General features: G+C 49.3%; 1 long non-coding RNA gene across 1 annotated transcript; it reads right to left on the bottom strand.

Annotated features, from left to right (window-relative positions):
• Window positions 1-7302: 7302 nt before the first annotated feature.
• On the bottom strand, window positions 7303-16286 carry LOC133257399 (uncharacterized). The gene is made up of 5 exons (XR_009739534.1): window positions 15931-16286; window positions 11984-12078; window positions 11439-11522; window positions 9025-9070; window positions 7303-7749 (listed from the first exon to the last, which is right to left on the bottom strand). It is a non-coding gene; the product is annotated as an uncharacterized LOC133257399 (long non-coding RNA).
• Window positions 16287-16520: the final 234 nt, after the last annotated feature.

Here is a 16520-nt window from a genome sequence, read left to right as displayed (position 1 = left end):
GAGGACCTCCATAACCATGGCCGTGGTTACGATGCTCTACTCTGCCTCTCCATGTCTCTACCTATGTCTGTGCACCTTTAACCATGGCCCAGCAGCCTCTCCTCAATATCCCTCTAGTTTCACCTTAAAGGGTCCCTTTCTTTTTGTGGTGGGCGTTTCTCACAAACGCCCATCAGCAGCATTCCTAGTTTCCACGACCGCGGTCTCTTCAGATCTCAGAAACATGCCCTCCTGTCTAAAGCCCTTGACTGCTTACAACTCAGCCCTCCTCTCCTTCCCCTCATCACTACTTTCTTCTCATGCTGCATCTTCTATTTCACAGCTTCTCCAGCGTTATGGAGGGTCCATATTTGAACCCTAGATCAGTCCTAAGCCCACCAGAGAAGGTTACTCTTTACCCCACCAGCTAAATGCCAGGTCAGTGCCTTCCTTTATGTCTGCCAATGCTGCATCAGAGGTAGCAGAAAATGCTCTCAAATTGCCCTCTAAAAGATATTTATATGATGCATGCTAGGTCACCTTACTCATGTCCAACTCTTTGCAACCCCATGGACTATAGCCCACCAGGTTCCTCTGTCCATGCAATTCTCCAGGCAAGAATATTGGAGTGGGTTGCCATGCCCTCCTCCAGATGATCTTCCCAATCCAGGGATCAAACTCACAGCTCCTGCAGTTCGTGCATTGCAAGTAGATTAGTTATTGCTGAGCCACCGGGGAAACACACACACACACACACACACATATATATAAATGTTAGAACAGAAGTAGCAAGGACACATGAAGCGAAATAATAAATTGCGTGAGATATGACCCAAGCCTTCATTTTTTTATCTATGACAATATAAACATCATACAAGTTCCCTCAAACAGAAAAGAGAACTGTGTAGCAATATCTCAGGCGATGTAACAGTGGTGACGGGGCGGCATGAACACTTAATCCTTCTCTGCTCCTAACCATGCCCCTCATCCTCACCCCTCTGCCCCTCACTGGCCTGGGACATCATCTCAGGGAGAGAGCTCCACGAGGTGTGGAGGGGCTTAGTATACTTGGATCCTCCCCGTGTTCTCTGGCTTATCAGAGTTCTTCTAGAACCTTCTAAGCTGGCTCTCCCCAGTGACATGGCTGACAAGACCACCATGGATCTCAGGGAAATGAGGCTGCGGAGTCACTGGGGCCTGGGCTCCTCCCTTCCTCCCTCAGTCTTCTCAGTTACAGGCCCTGTATGACTGATGGGCCTCAGCATGGAGCCACAGCAGGCTGGATTCCTGAAAGGCCCACTGCATTCTGAACTGCAGCCTGTGGGATCCTGCAGCCAGAACCTGGTTTGGGGGACAGGGGTCGGGGAGGAGGGTAGCTCCTACTAATCCAGGTTCATTTTCCATCACAAAAAGTCCCAGATTTCCTCTGCTGTGCCAAGGCCCTGGCACACTGCTCTCTTCCTTTGGCTACACGTCCCAGGTCTCCAGCCATGGTGCCTGCCCTGTGGATGGCAGGAGGCCCAAACTGAGAGTAGGATCTCCACTAAGAGTGGTACAGCCTTGTCAGAGTCCAAAGTCCCCTGAGCCCCTGGCCGGTGGACTCCACCCTGTCCTAGAAAGGGGCATCAGGGGCAGTAGGGAGGGAGACGTGGGGTAGAGGACAAAGCTGTGAGCTAAAACCAGAAAGGAAAGATGGGCTGGAAAAAAAATTGTTTGGTAAGCAGGTAATGACCTGCTTGCAGGAAACGTGGGGATGAATGGAAGTTGTGTGTGGGTAGAAGGGGGAAATGGCACTCCACTCCAGTGTTCTTGCCTGGAGAATCCCAGGGACTGGGGAGCCTGGTGGGCTGCCATCTATGGGGTCGCACAGAGTCGGACACGACTGAAGTGACTTAGCAGAAGGGGGAAACTTTCTCTGGCCTCAGCCTTAAGAGGCAATAATTGTGTGGGCAGAGAATCCTGACCTTGACTCTCAGCTGAGCAGTCCATCTGCTTTCTGGGGGGAACTGGACCAATCCAGCAGGAAGATGCCATCTGCCCCAAACGCCTGGTCCTTTCTCTGCCCCTCGTCTGCCTGCCTCTGCACAGAAATCCCATCTCACTGAAACCTCTGGTGTGTGTGCTGTGCTCAGTCATGTCCAACTCTTTGGGACCCCATGGACTGTAGCCCACCCACCTCCTCTGTCCATGGGAGTCTCCAGGCAAGAATACAGGAGTTGGTTGCCATTTCCTCCTCCAGGGGATCATCCCAACCCAAGAATCGAACACACATCTCCTGTGTTTCCTGCCTTGCAGGCAGATACTTTACAGCTGAGCCACCAGGGAAGCTCAAAACCCCTAGAAGGTGGGGCAAATGGGTTTGTTGGATCAGCTATAGTCCCATAGCAAGAGCCCCGAGAGAAGGTCACAGCCCAAGCTGTTGCAGCTAGCGATAGCACATCCACGGGCTGCTGGTGGGGGCTATGGGCAGACTCGAAGCCTGTCTTCAGGGGTGGGGAGACTCCAGAAAACAATCAGAGACCCTGAGCACAAAGCAATTCTACCTCACAACTGTGCCTTTCTGTAGCTCTGTCTCAGAGAGTCCTGTCCCTAAGGGAACAAGTAAGAAACAAAGGACAACAAAGAAGGAATGGCAGAAGGGAGGAAGGGCCTCCAGCTGCTGTGCTCCAGGCTAAACACAAAATCTCAGGGGGAAGCTCAGAGGCAAAGCTATGATGGTCAGTCGGTCATCAGCACATTACTCCAGCTGAGGGACCAGCCAGCCTCCGACCTCCTCCGTCCTCAGCCACAGTGGATACCTCTGCACCAGGAAGTCAGTCCTTGCAATGGGCAGCAATTGACCACACCATCATAGCCACCCACTGATCCTAGTTCCACCCACTGGAACCACAGGCAGAGGCAGTCACAAGATGGCCCCTGAGACAATGGAGATGCTTTTCTGCAACTTCTGGATTCTCCAGGCTACACTCACCTGAGATCCTTCGCCCACCTGGCCCTAGCCATGATTTCAGGAGACCTTACTATTCCACCAGACATATCTGAAAGAGTTCTAGAAGGGTACAGTCCCCCACTACCGACCTCTACTCTGTCCCAAGTACAGGCTTGCTGCTGCTGCTGCTGCTAAGTCGCTTCAGTCGTGTCCGACTCTGTGCGACCCCATAGATGGCAGCTCACCAGGCTCCCCCGTCCCTGAGATTCTCCAGGCAAGAACACTGGAGTGGGTTGCCATTTCCTTCTCCAATGCATGAAAGTGAAAAGTGAAAGTGAAGTCGCTCAGTCGTGTCCAACTCCTAGAGATCCCATGGACTGCAGCCTACCAGGCTCCTCCGTCCATGGAATTTTCCAGGCAAGAGTACTGGAGTGGGGTGCCATCGCCTTCTCCTAGCTCCCCCCAAACAGACAAAGTGCTCACTAAATTTGCTTGGCGTAGGGGTGAGTGGATATTTTAGTGACTTCTTTCCTGAAAAGAACATTGATACTTATGATTCATGAAATAACTGCACACTTACTCACAAACACATCGCCCTTGCAAAGGAGAAGAAGAGATAAAACAAGAGATCATTACTGCCTGTCCCCAGAAAAGACACAGCAGGAGAGAAAAAAAAATGTTAAATGTTTGTAAAAGCCAAATAAATGTTTGGGGCTGTTTCATTCTCATTCACACCCAAGCCCTTTTGCTGATGGATGGAGGTTACAGGAACTCTCCCAGATGCGGGGGTCAGTCCTCATTCAAACAGCCACTACCGCCAAGACCATCTCTGGACAGTGAAAAAGATAAATGACCCCGCCCCCACCCACAGATGACATCACCTAGGCAACACCGAAACCAGGCAAGGAGCACAGGCTTTGCTTCCAGGCCAGGTGGTACAAGTGGTAAAGAATCCACCTGCCAAAGCAAGCAACATGGGTTCAGTCCTCAGGTTGGAAAGATCCCCTGGAGGAGGAAACAGCAACCCACTGCAATATTCTTGCCTGGAGAATCCCATGGATGGAGGAGTCTAGCAGGCTACAGTCCAGGGGGTGGCAAAGAGTCTGATACAACTGAGTATCAGAGCTCACCACAGCGAGACATACTAGGGCAGGGTCCCTTCCTCTGGGTTCATGTCTCCTGTGCTGCATGGGTAGAAGGGAAGGGGTATGTCTGTGCTCCAGCAGCTGAGGTCAGTGATCACACAACGAGGTGGAAAAAAGGCAGGGGCCGACTTCCCTGACAGTCTAGTTGTTAAGACGTAGGCTTTCACTGCCGTTGGGCCCAGGTTCAATCCCTGGTCAGGGAATTAAGATTCCACAAGCTACGTGGTGCATCAAAAGAAAAAAAAAAACAGGGGCAGCCGATAGGGCTAAATATCGCCCACTTTTCTGAGGTAGAGTCTGGATGAACTTGGCAGCTACCAGCCTGCTAGTCTGCAAGGTCTGATGAGCGGGAGCATGATTCCAATAGAAACAATAGAACAAGACCCAAGACCCAGGTCTAGACATTCCCTCCACCTGGGCAGCTGCCTGCACAGCTTTGTGCCCCAACTCATCTGGAAGGAAGCAAGGACTGCAAGAAAACAGACCCTTCCCCGGGGGTGGGGTGACCATCGGCTCCTGGGATGGGGGTGGGGGGAACCCCTTGCAGCCAGCTGAAGCATCATATCACTTCCCCTGGCACAAGCAGAGGCCAGAAGGGGCACCGGGCACCAGCTGACCTGAGAACAGCCTGCTTCCCAGGCCCATGTCTGGGAATTTTCTCTTTCCAAATATGAAGGAAATAAAAATAGGGAGGCAGGGAGGCCAAAATATGCTTGCAAAAACCTAAGTCTGGCTTTGACACGCCTGCTCCCACCATTTCAAGGCTAAGAATAATGGAAGGAGCTGGAACTCCTGGCTGGCTCCCAGGCAGTGAGAGCACTTGGATTCGTGAGCTCACAGTTATCTGTGCCACACCAGGCCCTCTGGAGCTAGTCAGAAGTGTCAGGAGCCTTCAGAGAAATGAATGAGTGGCTGATTAAGAAATGTGGCTGCTGACAAGCAGGAATTACCTCTAAAAAGCATTGCAAAGCGTTTCAGCGATAGAAACACAGTCCACAACCGGCCAGTCCAGAGGGCAGAGATGCCCACACAAGGCTGAGCCCTGGCAGTGGCCCAGGTGGACAGCTTCCACCCAGCTGGACCCTTGGGACAGGACCACAGGGAAACGAACCATGTTCAGCTTGTCACTTCCAACTCAACTATCTTAAACACCTGGGTTTTCCTGTGACATCTTGTCATGGGCTGAGTTGTACAACCCCCGCCCCTCCCCAACTCATATGTTAGAGTCTTAACCATTAGTACCTTCCAATGCGACTGTATTTAGAGATAGAGTCTAAATACCCGAGAGTGGTAATTAATTTAAAGTGAGGTCATTAGAGTGTGCCCCAGTCCAATATGACTCACGTCCTTGTAAGGAGAGGAGATTACAGACACAGAAACATACAGAGGAAAAACCCATGTGAGGATGCAGGGGGAAGATGGCCGTCTCCAAGCCAGGAAGAGTGGTCTTGGAAGAAACCAATCCTGATGACACCTGATCTTAGACTTCCAGCACCTGGAACTGTGAGAAAAGAAATTTCTGTTCTTTAAGCCACCCAGTCTGTGGCGCTTTGCATGGCAGCCCAAGCAGACAAATGTACGCCCAGTCTGCTTGTTCTGTGTGTTTAATGAAAGTGAACTGATGCTTTCATTTGTTGTAAGGAAAACAGAGGGGATGTGAAAGCCGATGTCACTCATCACAAGCCCAGCCTCACGGATGCGGAAGGGACTCGGTTCTCTGGAGTCCAGGAGGACTGAAGAAAAGGGCAGATACTGATGGACAGCCAGGCCTTAGGATAAACTCTTCACATTCGTAAACCCCATGGCAACTCTGAGAAGCAGGCATTGTTATCCCCATTTCACACATGGGGAAAACAGTCCCTAAAGTTGGTCATATATATTCAGTGGCAGAAGGGAGATAAAAATCTGTGATGGTCTGACTCCAAAGATTATGCTCCTCCCTCCAACAAGAACCAATGAAATAAATTCTGGGAGGCAGGTATCCCCTCTAATGATCGAGTTCTCTAACAGTGAGAATGAATACCACTTAGCACACGTGGTAGGAAGTACCTTAATTAGAGGCATCCAGGCAGGGGATTCAGTTTCCAGTCACACGCGTCTCCTCCAACACAGCCTGGTTAGGTCACACTCTTACACACACACACACCTCCCACCGCCCTGATTCACCATGCACCCAGAAGATGGTCTGAATCACTGAGGGGGTATAACTTGAAAGTACACTCCCAAGTGGTTCCAGTCTGTCATGGCGGGGGGTATTGCTGCTGGAAATCCTCAGGGAAGGGAGTTGGGTTGGATGTTCCAAACACTCTTCTAAACCCTGAAAGCCCTCAGCTCTTGAACATCTATGGAGCTTCGACAGGACACACAGCACTTTGGCTCGGCGCCTCCAGAACATTCCCCAGAGCCGGGATCAGGGTATCCACCGGATCCTCAATGACCTCAACCTCTTCTTGCACAAACACAACACAGGTCTGGCTGAAAGGAGCAGCGGAGGGTGTCCAGAAATGCCCTGGGTAGATCGAAACCAAGGCCCCAGGAGGCTGAACTAAAAGTTTGCTGTGTTTATTCTCACTTGGTCAGATCCAGGAAGAAAAGCGGAGAAGAGCGACTGGGCTGGCAGGTTGGCAAACCCCCCCACCACGTGCCGCCCACATCTTGTTCCAGCTGAGGCGGGATAAGCCATTCTGCCACCATGACCCTGCCAAGAAGCTGATGACAAAGCCCAGGCTGATGGCTCCAGGCCCTGCAGCCCTCTGGTTCCAGCTGGGGTCACTCAGGCTCCCATGGAAGCTCAGCCTGGTCCTGGGGCAAAGGAAGGAAGGGTGGGCACCTGGCCAGCAGCACACGGGCTCAGTGCCCAGCCAGCAGGGCCACTCGTCCCCTGCTGACCCAGGGCCTGGTGCCGATGATGTGCATCGCCCTCCATCCACTTCCCTTTCCTGCTTCCTCCCTCCTCCCTCCTATTTCCTCCAAGCCTGAGGACCTTCATCCTCTCCAGTCCTCTCTAGCGCTTGCTCCAGGGAAAGGAGACTCAAGTCTGGACTGGAAGCCCCCTTGGCAGAGAAATTTCACTATAGGTCTCAGCTGTAACTTCTGCAAGCTATAACTTTCCTGACCCGCCAAGACTGGGTTTCAGGCTATTCTGCTGCGTCCCAAAAACCTTCTCTCTCTCTCTTTAGTCACTAAGTCATGTCCAACTCTTGTGACCCCATGGACCGTATAGCCTGCCAGGCTCCTCTGTCCATGGGATTCTCCAGGCAAGAATATTGGAGCGGGTTGCCATTTCCTTTTCTGGGTAACATGTATGGCATTGCCTTGAATTATCCATTTACTTACCCTCTGCCCTACCAGAATATAAGCACCTTGAGGGTTGGAACTGTCTTTTTTCACCCTTGTATTCCTAACACCTGGCATAAGAGAGAAACTCGAGCAGCATTGGTTGAATCAGTGGATGGAGACAGATGGAAATTCTAAGGGATACGGGAGACCTCTCCACCCAAGACAAAGCCCATCCTCATTAAGTTCTACCTCAGAGGGCCTTTGGGAATGTTCAGGAAGATACTGATGGATGATCTTGATAGGAGGGATTTTATCCAAGGATCAGAAAGATGCCCTCCCCAGCCTACAGAGGGGAGGGAGGACAGAGCAGCTTCGGGGTCTCCTGCCTGGCAGGGAAAAGCCAGCAGCTCCAGGCACCTGATGACGAGAGAGGAAAATGAACACAAGAGGAGATTGTTAGCACTAGTTCTTGTACTCCAACACATTAAAACATCGGAGCTTCGAGCAGAAAAAGGTTTACTGCAGGGCCAGGAGACGAGTGGCTCATGCCCTAAAAAAAAAAAAAAAAAAAAACAAGCTCCCAGAAGGGTTTCAGCAAATCACCTGGTGATGCTGATGGTGAGGTAGCAGGGTGATGTTAGAGCTTAATATTATCAGTCCCTAGGCTCCAGGAGGCCTGGGGTTATGTGCTCATGGTCATCGATTAGCTAACATCTTTCATTTGGTGGGAGGTTTTCACATCTGCAAAGCAACTCAGGATATTTGCATCAAATATTACTATCTGGGTATTTCAGAGAAGGCCTAAAGCAAAATATATGGGGAGGGTCCCATGGTGTCCGGCTCCTTTAGGATGGAGGCAGGAAGGTGAGTCACATAAGCCCAAGGATGGGGAAAGACCCAGAGCCAGCCCCCTGACCCCAGGCTCCACCCAGACGAAGATCTCAGGCGCACAAATGAATGTTGACTGAGGATATTTGTAGCGATATCATATTTGTCTTTTCTCTGTCTGACTTACTATACTCAGTATGACAATCTCGAGGTCCATCCATGTTGCTGGAAATGGCATTATTTCATTCTTTTTATGGCTGAGTGATATTCTACTGTATATACATGCCACATCTTTATCCATTCATCTGTTGATGGACATATAGGTGGCTACCATGTCTTGGCTACTTGGCTATTGTAAATAGCCCTGCAGTGAACACTGTGCTGTATGTATTTTTTCAAATAATAATTTTCTCCAGATATATGCCCAGTAGTGGGATCGCTGTTTCATATGGTAGCTTCCTCTTTAGTTTTTTAAGGAATCTCAAAACTATTCTCCGTGTGGGCTTTCCCTGGTGGCTCAGTGGTAAAGAACTCACCTGCCAACGCAGGAGACACGGATTTGGTCCCTGATTGGAGAAGATGCCACATGCCATGGAGAACCTAAGCCCATGCGCCACAACAATTGAGCCTGTGCTCTAGAGCCAGGGGGCCACAACTACTGAAGCCTGTACAGCCTAGAGCCTGTGCTTCACAGCAAGAGATGCCACCACAATGAGAAGCCCACACACTACAACCAGAGAGCTAAAGAGTAGCCCCTGCTCACCACAAATGAATAAAAGCCAATGCAGCAATGAAGACCCAGCACAGCCAAAAATAAATAAATAAAATTATTTTTAAAAATAACTAAAATATAAAGCTTTTTACCTTCTTCTGTGGGATTCCCTGGTAGCTCGGTTGGTAAAGAATCCACCTGCAATGCAGGAGACCCTAGTTCAATTCCTGGGTCGGGAAGATCCAATGGAGAAGGGATAGGCTGCCCACTCCAGTATTCTGGCCTGGAGAATTCCGTGGACTGAATAGTCCATGGGGTTGCAAAGAGTCAGACACAACTGAGAGACTTTCACTTCTTCACTTTCTTTTGCAGTTACTTTCTTGACCTGTTATGGTGTCTTGTTTTGTTTTTTAAAGAACTTAATTTTTTTTATTATAGTCTTTGATTTACAGGAAAAAAAATGGTGAAGATGATACAGAGTTCCCAGTTTTCCTTATTATTAACATCGTATGCTGCTGCTGCTATTGCTGCTAAGTCGCTTCAGTCGTGTCTGACTCTGTGCGACCCCATAGACGGCAGCCCACCAGGCTCCCCCATCCCTGGGATTCCCCAGGCAAGAACACTGGAGTGAGTTGCCATTTCCTTCTCCAATGCATGAAAGTGAAAAGTGAAAGTGAAGTCGCTCAGTCGTGCCCGACTCTTAGTGACCCCATGGACTGCAGCCCACCAGGCTCCTCCGTCCATGGAATTTTCCAGGCAAGAGTACTGGAGTGGAGTGCCATTGCCTTCTCCACATCTTATGCTACCATGGTGCAATTAATACAAGTAATGAATCAATATTGATAACTATTGTTGACTAAAGTTCACACCAGATTCAAATTTTCTTAGTTTTTACCTAATGACTTTTTCTAGGCTAGGGTCCTATCCAGGACACCACAACACCTTTATTCATCATATTTCCTTAGGCAACACTTGCTGTAACTATTTCTCAGACTTGCCTTGTTTGGATGTCCTTGACAGTTTTGAGGAGTGTTGGTCAGGTATTTGATAAAATTCCCTCTATTGTGATTTGTTCGATGTTTTTCTCTTAATTAGACTAGGGCCATGGGTTGTTGAAAGGAAGATTGTAGAGGTAAAATGTCATTTCATCGCATCATCTGAAAGGGGCATGCTATGCACAAGACTTATATCACGGTTGATGTTGACCTTGATCACCTGGCTGATGCCGTGCTTGTCAGATTTCTCCACTGAGAAGTGACTCTACGTTCTCCCCCTTTCCGTGCTTTACTCTCTAGAGGGAAGTCACACATACAGCCCACACTTACCGGGTGTAGAGGAAGGTACCACCTCCATCAGGGTGGAGTATCTACGTAAATTATTTGGAATTCTTCTGTGCAGAAGGTTTGTCTGTTCTTCCCTATTTTAAAAATATATCTATTTATCTATTTGGCTGCATCAGGTCTTAGCTGCAGCTCTTAAATCTTTGTTGCGCCATGCAGGATCTTCCGCCATGACACATGGACTCTCCAGTTGCCATCTGCAGGCTCAGTTGCTTCAAGGCATGGGGATCCCAGTCCCCTAGTCAGGGATCTAACCCACATCCCCTGCATTGCAAAGCCAACTCTCAACCACTGGACCTCCAGGGAGGTCTCTGCCCATTTATTTTTATATTCAGTCATGTATTTATATCAGCATGAGCTCATCAATACTTATTTTATACTTGGTTTATAATCCAACACTGCTTTAGTTTCTTGCTCAGATTGTTTCTTTCCATTAACTCCCGTGCTCCTTTGATACACTAAACAATGCTCTCCTGCACCCTGGCTCCCTTTCCATCTGTGTATATTGACAAGAATAGATGGGACACTTGACACAGAGACTGAGCCACAGGGATTGAAACCCTGGCTCTTTCAGCTATATGTTCTCTGCAAGTCACCTTGTCTCTGAGGCCTCAGTTCTTCATCTATAAAATGGGCATCCTGACACTCCCCCCAGAGAGCTGCTGTGATGTTCATGGACGCACTTAGCACAGCTCCCTCCTCACCGGAAGTTTTCCATAAATGGGCTGCATTATCACTGAGAGCTTGACTCTCTGAAACCGGCCCTGAGTTCCAAGAAAACCAGAGAAAAAACCTCTTTCGCTAAGTCTTAGAGGGCAACTTGGGCAATCTCTGCATCCATTATGTCAGAAAAGATTCCCAGGTGAAAATGACCTTCACAACATCTATATCTCAATAAAGGTTCTTTCCAAATATTCACATCATAAATGAACTGTCTAGAGAACAGCTCATTGAAGCCACTTAACTCTGCAGATTTTTCTGCTACCAGGCCAGGATGACCTGCAGTGGCCTACAGACTGGGCAGATGTCTGTGCACGACGATTCTGGACCAAGAAACTGGTTGAACAGCACACCCTTCGCAAACAAAAGGGTGTTCCTTGGCCTCCACCAGCCTCCACTGCTTTCTTGTAGCTCCCTGGAAATACAGGCTCTGAGAATAGTGAATTCCTGTCCATGGAAGGACTCTGGGTCAAGGTCAGGTGTCATCTCCAGGCCCATATACCTACCTAGACCTTCTGAAGATGGTGCCAACACTGCCTTCCCAAATTGACTCCACACACTGGGCAGCCTCCTTCCAACCCAAATTGTTCCTGAAGTATATTTTAGAGTTTCAGTAGCCATGGGCCAACCTCATCTCAAGACTGTAGATAGTTAAGACTTCTCTGTGATCTTCATAGAAAACATTCCCATTATTTATTGTTGTGTAAAAAAAAAAAACAAACTTTGTGACATGAAACATTTATTATTACTACTACTATTATTATTGTTGCTTCTCCTACTACTGTTATTATCTCTTATGGCTTGGGAGGATGGCAGGCTCAGCTCAGTGGTTCTGTCCCACAGTTATAGTAAGAGCGGGGCTGGAGCTGGAGAGGAAAGCCTTCCTCACTCGGATGTCTGGCGACTGATGCCAGGGCTATTGGCCAAAACACCTACAGCCTCTTCCCCTGGGCTGGGCTTCCCCACAGCTAATGTCCTAAAAGAGGAAGAACCGATCTGAACCTGTATCAACCTTTAGGACCCAGTCTTAGAAGCTCAGAGAACCACTCACCCACACTCTGCTTGCTGAAACAGTTGCAAACCCCAGCCAGGTTCAGGGAAGGAGAACAAAGATTCTGCCTCTTAATGATGGGCCGTGCGGTCACACTGCAAACAGAACACGTGGATGGGAGAGACCATCACAAGCATCTTTTGAAATACACCCTGCCACAACTATAAACATTCTGCTGTAATAATTCACAGCCTTCAATGTGCAAAATGCCCTTATGCTCTCCCCCAGGGCACCCAGATCTCACTCCATTATGGCAGCAGCTTAACTTCCAGGAACTTTTCATCTAAACCAGGCCCAAACACCAGTGAGGTCCCATGGTATGGGTCTTCTTCTATGGGGTCTCCACTAAAGACCCAGACCCAGAGTGACACATTATCTGCCTCTTACACACCCAACATATAATGATGGGACAAGCCCAAGATAACCGCTGTGAGCACTACTGTTCAAAAAAGGGGAAACAGGAAACAGGCCAAAGTAACTGGATCAGAGCAATTTCTCAGCTACATGTACAAATGATCTGAAATGCAAAAATGTGCATTTATTCCTACAAGTTGTCTTTCTCATTCTAACCTCAAATTATTAGCCCTTGGCCCTGGGAAGTGCTAAATGGAAGAGAGATGAGCCTCTGGAGAGGGTGAAGGAAGAAGTGGAGTATCGTCTTGGCTCCCGTTGGGGGTACTCGGCTCCCCACGGTCATGGAGCTCTATCAGCTGGCCCGTCCTCATGACCACGCCCTCCTGGCCCAACCCTCTGGCAAATGACCACACAGCACTAGTCTCATGTCTTCTCAAAATAAACCGGGATATAGAAGTCACTTTGATCCAGTGTTGGTGCCAAGCAGGGAACACATGAGTGTAAGGCTGTCAGCAGCCATCTGCTGCATCCCAGGGGGAAGCCATCTGTAGAACAAAGCCAGTGGCAGCAGGGCACAGAGCCAAGGACTTGAGTGAACAGAGCCCCAATGATGCCACGTGAGCCAGACCTCTACCCCAGGGCCTTCAACCAATAATAAACTCCCTGCTTTGCTTAAGATATTTGGGGTTAGATTTTTATCACTTGCATCTTAAAGCATCCTAATTCACATCCATTTCCTCCCCAAGTTCTCTGTTTTCAGCTAAGGCCTGACCTCCCATGGGCCCTCTTCATCCTTCTGTAAGAAGGGGGACCCCGTGAAGTGTATACTCCATTCTCTAGTCATGGGGCATTCTCTGGCCTTTCTCCTCCAGTTTTTTCAAGCTCTGGAAATAACTGGAAGGTAACCATAGCTCACACAGGACACCTATCTCCACTCAAACTCAAGCCTGCCCTGCCACCAACATTGACTGTTGACAGTGAACAATCCCCCAAGTGTACACACTGCAGAGGAAAGTACTAAGATGGTCTCACAAGACAGTTGCATATTTGGTGTAGACACCCCTCCAACTCTCACCACCCCCCACCCCCACCCCCGCCCAGACTCTGCCCCTGCCAGGACCAGCCACTCTCCCAGGGCTCTGCCTGTCAGCTTCTCTTCTATATGACTTCGAAGCTGCTAGTGTCAACACATGAGCAGGAAATGGCTCTTTAATCACTGCAAAGTCCCTCTTGATTGCAAAGATTAGGTCAACCTTTGGCCTCGGCCTCTGGGTTGCTATGCGTAGGGCCAAATGAAGTTTGTTTGGTGACAAATTTAGAAATCAGTGACAGGGAGTCTAGAGGGCTCTTTGCCTGTGGGTCATGGCCCCGCAGGGGCACCAAGAGCCCATGCGTGGACACCAGTGGTACTGGGTCCCTTGGTTCCAGCAGTAGGCCTGGACTTCCTCCAGGCTTGGCCAACCACCTGAGCTTGGTTTGGTTTTGAGTGAAGAAACAGTGTGAAGGTTTAGAGGAGGAAGATGCCTTTGAATGAGTCATCTGGCTACAAAAATGCACCTGGCTCTAGAATTTTCCACAATTCCAAAGTGGTTGAGCCTGGAGGCCCCACTGCCCGAGTTTTAGAGACAATAGAAAATGTTTCAGCTGCTGAGGCCCTCCGTACCCAGTGCCCCTGCATGGACACCCTATACTTTAGACTCCAGAGAAAAAGGGCCTAAAAATGGATCCTTCTGTTACAATTTTGCAACTAGATTTAATGTGGAACAGAGAAGAAGAGTTGGGTGACATAACTGATGTACAAATCCTAATGTTAGCATATCGGAATAAACCTGTGCCAAGGTGTAAATTTATGAACCAAAAGGGAAAACTAAGAACCTGTCCAGCTTAATCGTAATGAAAAGGATGAAATATTTAACTAAGGCTGTGATCAAGACCGTGCGATGTCACAGACAGGCATGCCAAGCACATGAGCACTTGGTCTTGATCACATGCACACCCCCTCTTGATCACGGGTGCACCCCCTTCTAATTATATTATACCCCTTTCAAAATAACTGGGATTATGTATGAGAGCAATTAGCAATGCTGTAACAGCAGCTTGTTCAGATTCCAAGACTTCCAGGCCTATGTAGAACCGAGGGCCTTGGATAATGGAGGTCTGGGAAAGAATGATGGGGCCGGAGGGACAAGGAAGGTCACCTGTGCCGGATGCAGCAAAAAAGTTTGACTCATAAGCCATTTGGGGACCTGCCCTCTGATGCCCACCAAACTCCATGGCTCTCCCATTCTGCACTTTGACCCCAGAGAAGGTTACACATAAGGTATGACCCAGGGGAGGGGCAAGATATTTCTTTCTGATCCTGAATATATGTCATTCATTTGCATGGACATTTGCATGGACATGCCAGTGGGCTACAGGTTACAGCAAGGTTGGGATTCACTATGGCCATACCACCTCCCAGCATGTAGCTGTAACTCCATCCCCTCCCTTCCACCCAAGAAAGCTACTGTCCATGTCAGCCGATTAGCTACTGCCGTTAATAAGCTACCTATGGCTCAGCTCATGATAGTTTTGGATGCCCAAGATAGCAGACCTCACTATTTGAGTGGCCAATTCAACCAATCAATGGCATCAGCCTATGTCACATATCCACTCCCGAAAGACCTCTCCTCCAGTGCTCTCTTCCTTGGTGGTGCATCCTCGGCCTTTGAGCGTGAACCTGAAAAACACTGGATCCTCATTTATTGGAAAGCCTGTTCCCAGCCAACACCCAACAGATTCTCTGATGCACCATGACGTGGGGTTAACAATTACCCCAATTCTCTCCAGATACATTCATTTATTTGATGAGCTACTATGTACCAGACACTCTTCTAGTAGTGACTGGAACAAAGATCCTTGTCCTCAGGGAGCTTACATTCCAGTAAACCTAATGTAAACCTAATAAATAAAATAGACACTAAAAATAAACCTAATAAATATGCACAATAGAACAGTACATTATAAGTTATTAAGTGTTGGGGGAAAAAAGACAAAAGGGGCAGGTGAGAGGGTTAGTTTGCAGAACTGAACATGGTGGTCAGGTTTTGCTTTGTTTGTTTGAGCACGTACTTGAAGAAAGTGAAGAGATTTAGCCAAGGGGACAGAGAGGGAACAGTATTTTAGGCAAAAAGCAGAGCCAGAAGGAAGCCCTGAGGAAGAACATACATGGTACCTGTAAGGAGCTGCAGGGGCCACTGTGACTGGGACGGAAGAGCCAGAGGAAGGTCAGTGGAGAGGAGACTGGAGGGGAACAAATTGTTCCAACCAGAGGGGACATGTCCCACTCGAGGCCTGAGACGCAGGACCTGGCATAAGTCAGGCAGAGCCCCAAGAGCTTCTGCAGATTCAAGGCCTGCTCCAGGTAGACCTCCTGCCTTCGGTTTCCACCCGCCTCGGTCCGCAAATCCAGGACCCAGCCACCACACCACAGAACAGGCTTCTCTCTCTACCCCCAACCCCCACAGAAGCCATCCCACCCTCACTCCTCAGCCCCTGGCCCTGCGAAAAGCAGGAAGGCTGAGGGCCGGGAAGAACCAAACGACAAAACTCACCCTGTCAAAGTCCGTCCCTTCAACCCGGTCCCAGAAACCTCAGAGGACAGCTCCAAGCTCCTGGGATCTCCCAATCAAAAGCTGGCACCCACAGAGCAGGGGCCAGCCAGGCCCGGGAGGTGGAGTTCTCACTTCCCAAGCCACCAGGACCCAGCGGCCATCTGGCCAGGCTCCGCACGGCCAATCAGACAGAAGGCAGGTCGACACCGGGACCGCCAAGGGCACTGGGGCTGCAGGAGGCGTCTGAGGCAATGCTCCCCAAGTGCTCAGGCGTAATTGAATCAGCCTTCTCCAAGACGGAAAGAGTGCATTACCAAGCCCCTGATGTGCCAAGAGCTCCTTGGACCCATCTCCTTCCCAAGCCTCACCCTCTGTGCACTCAGCCCCGTTACAGCTAAATGGCTCTATTTATTGCCATCCAAGTTTCTTGCTTGGCAGGGCCCCGTGGTGGCTGACCTAAACCAAGAGTGACAAGTGGCTACACGCAGCCTGCAGGCGCCCAGCTAGCTGCCATGTTTTAGCATCCTCTCTCTCTTCTCTTTCTCACACACAAACATCTTCCATGCCCTGGGCAAATCAGAGTGCTGAAA

This window comes from Bos javanicus, chromosome 11, assembly GCF_032452875.1.
Source record: "Bos javanicus breed banteng chromosome 11, ARS-OSU_banteng_1.0, whole genome shotgun sequence".
Taxonomy (NCBI): Eukaryota; Metazoa; Chordata; class Mammalia; order Artiodactyla; family Bovidae; genus Bos; species Bos javanicus.
The sequence above is the reverse complement of the archived record's forward strand: the minus strand, read 5'-3'. Positions and strand labels throughout refer to the sequence as shown.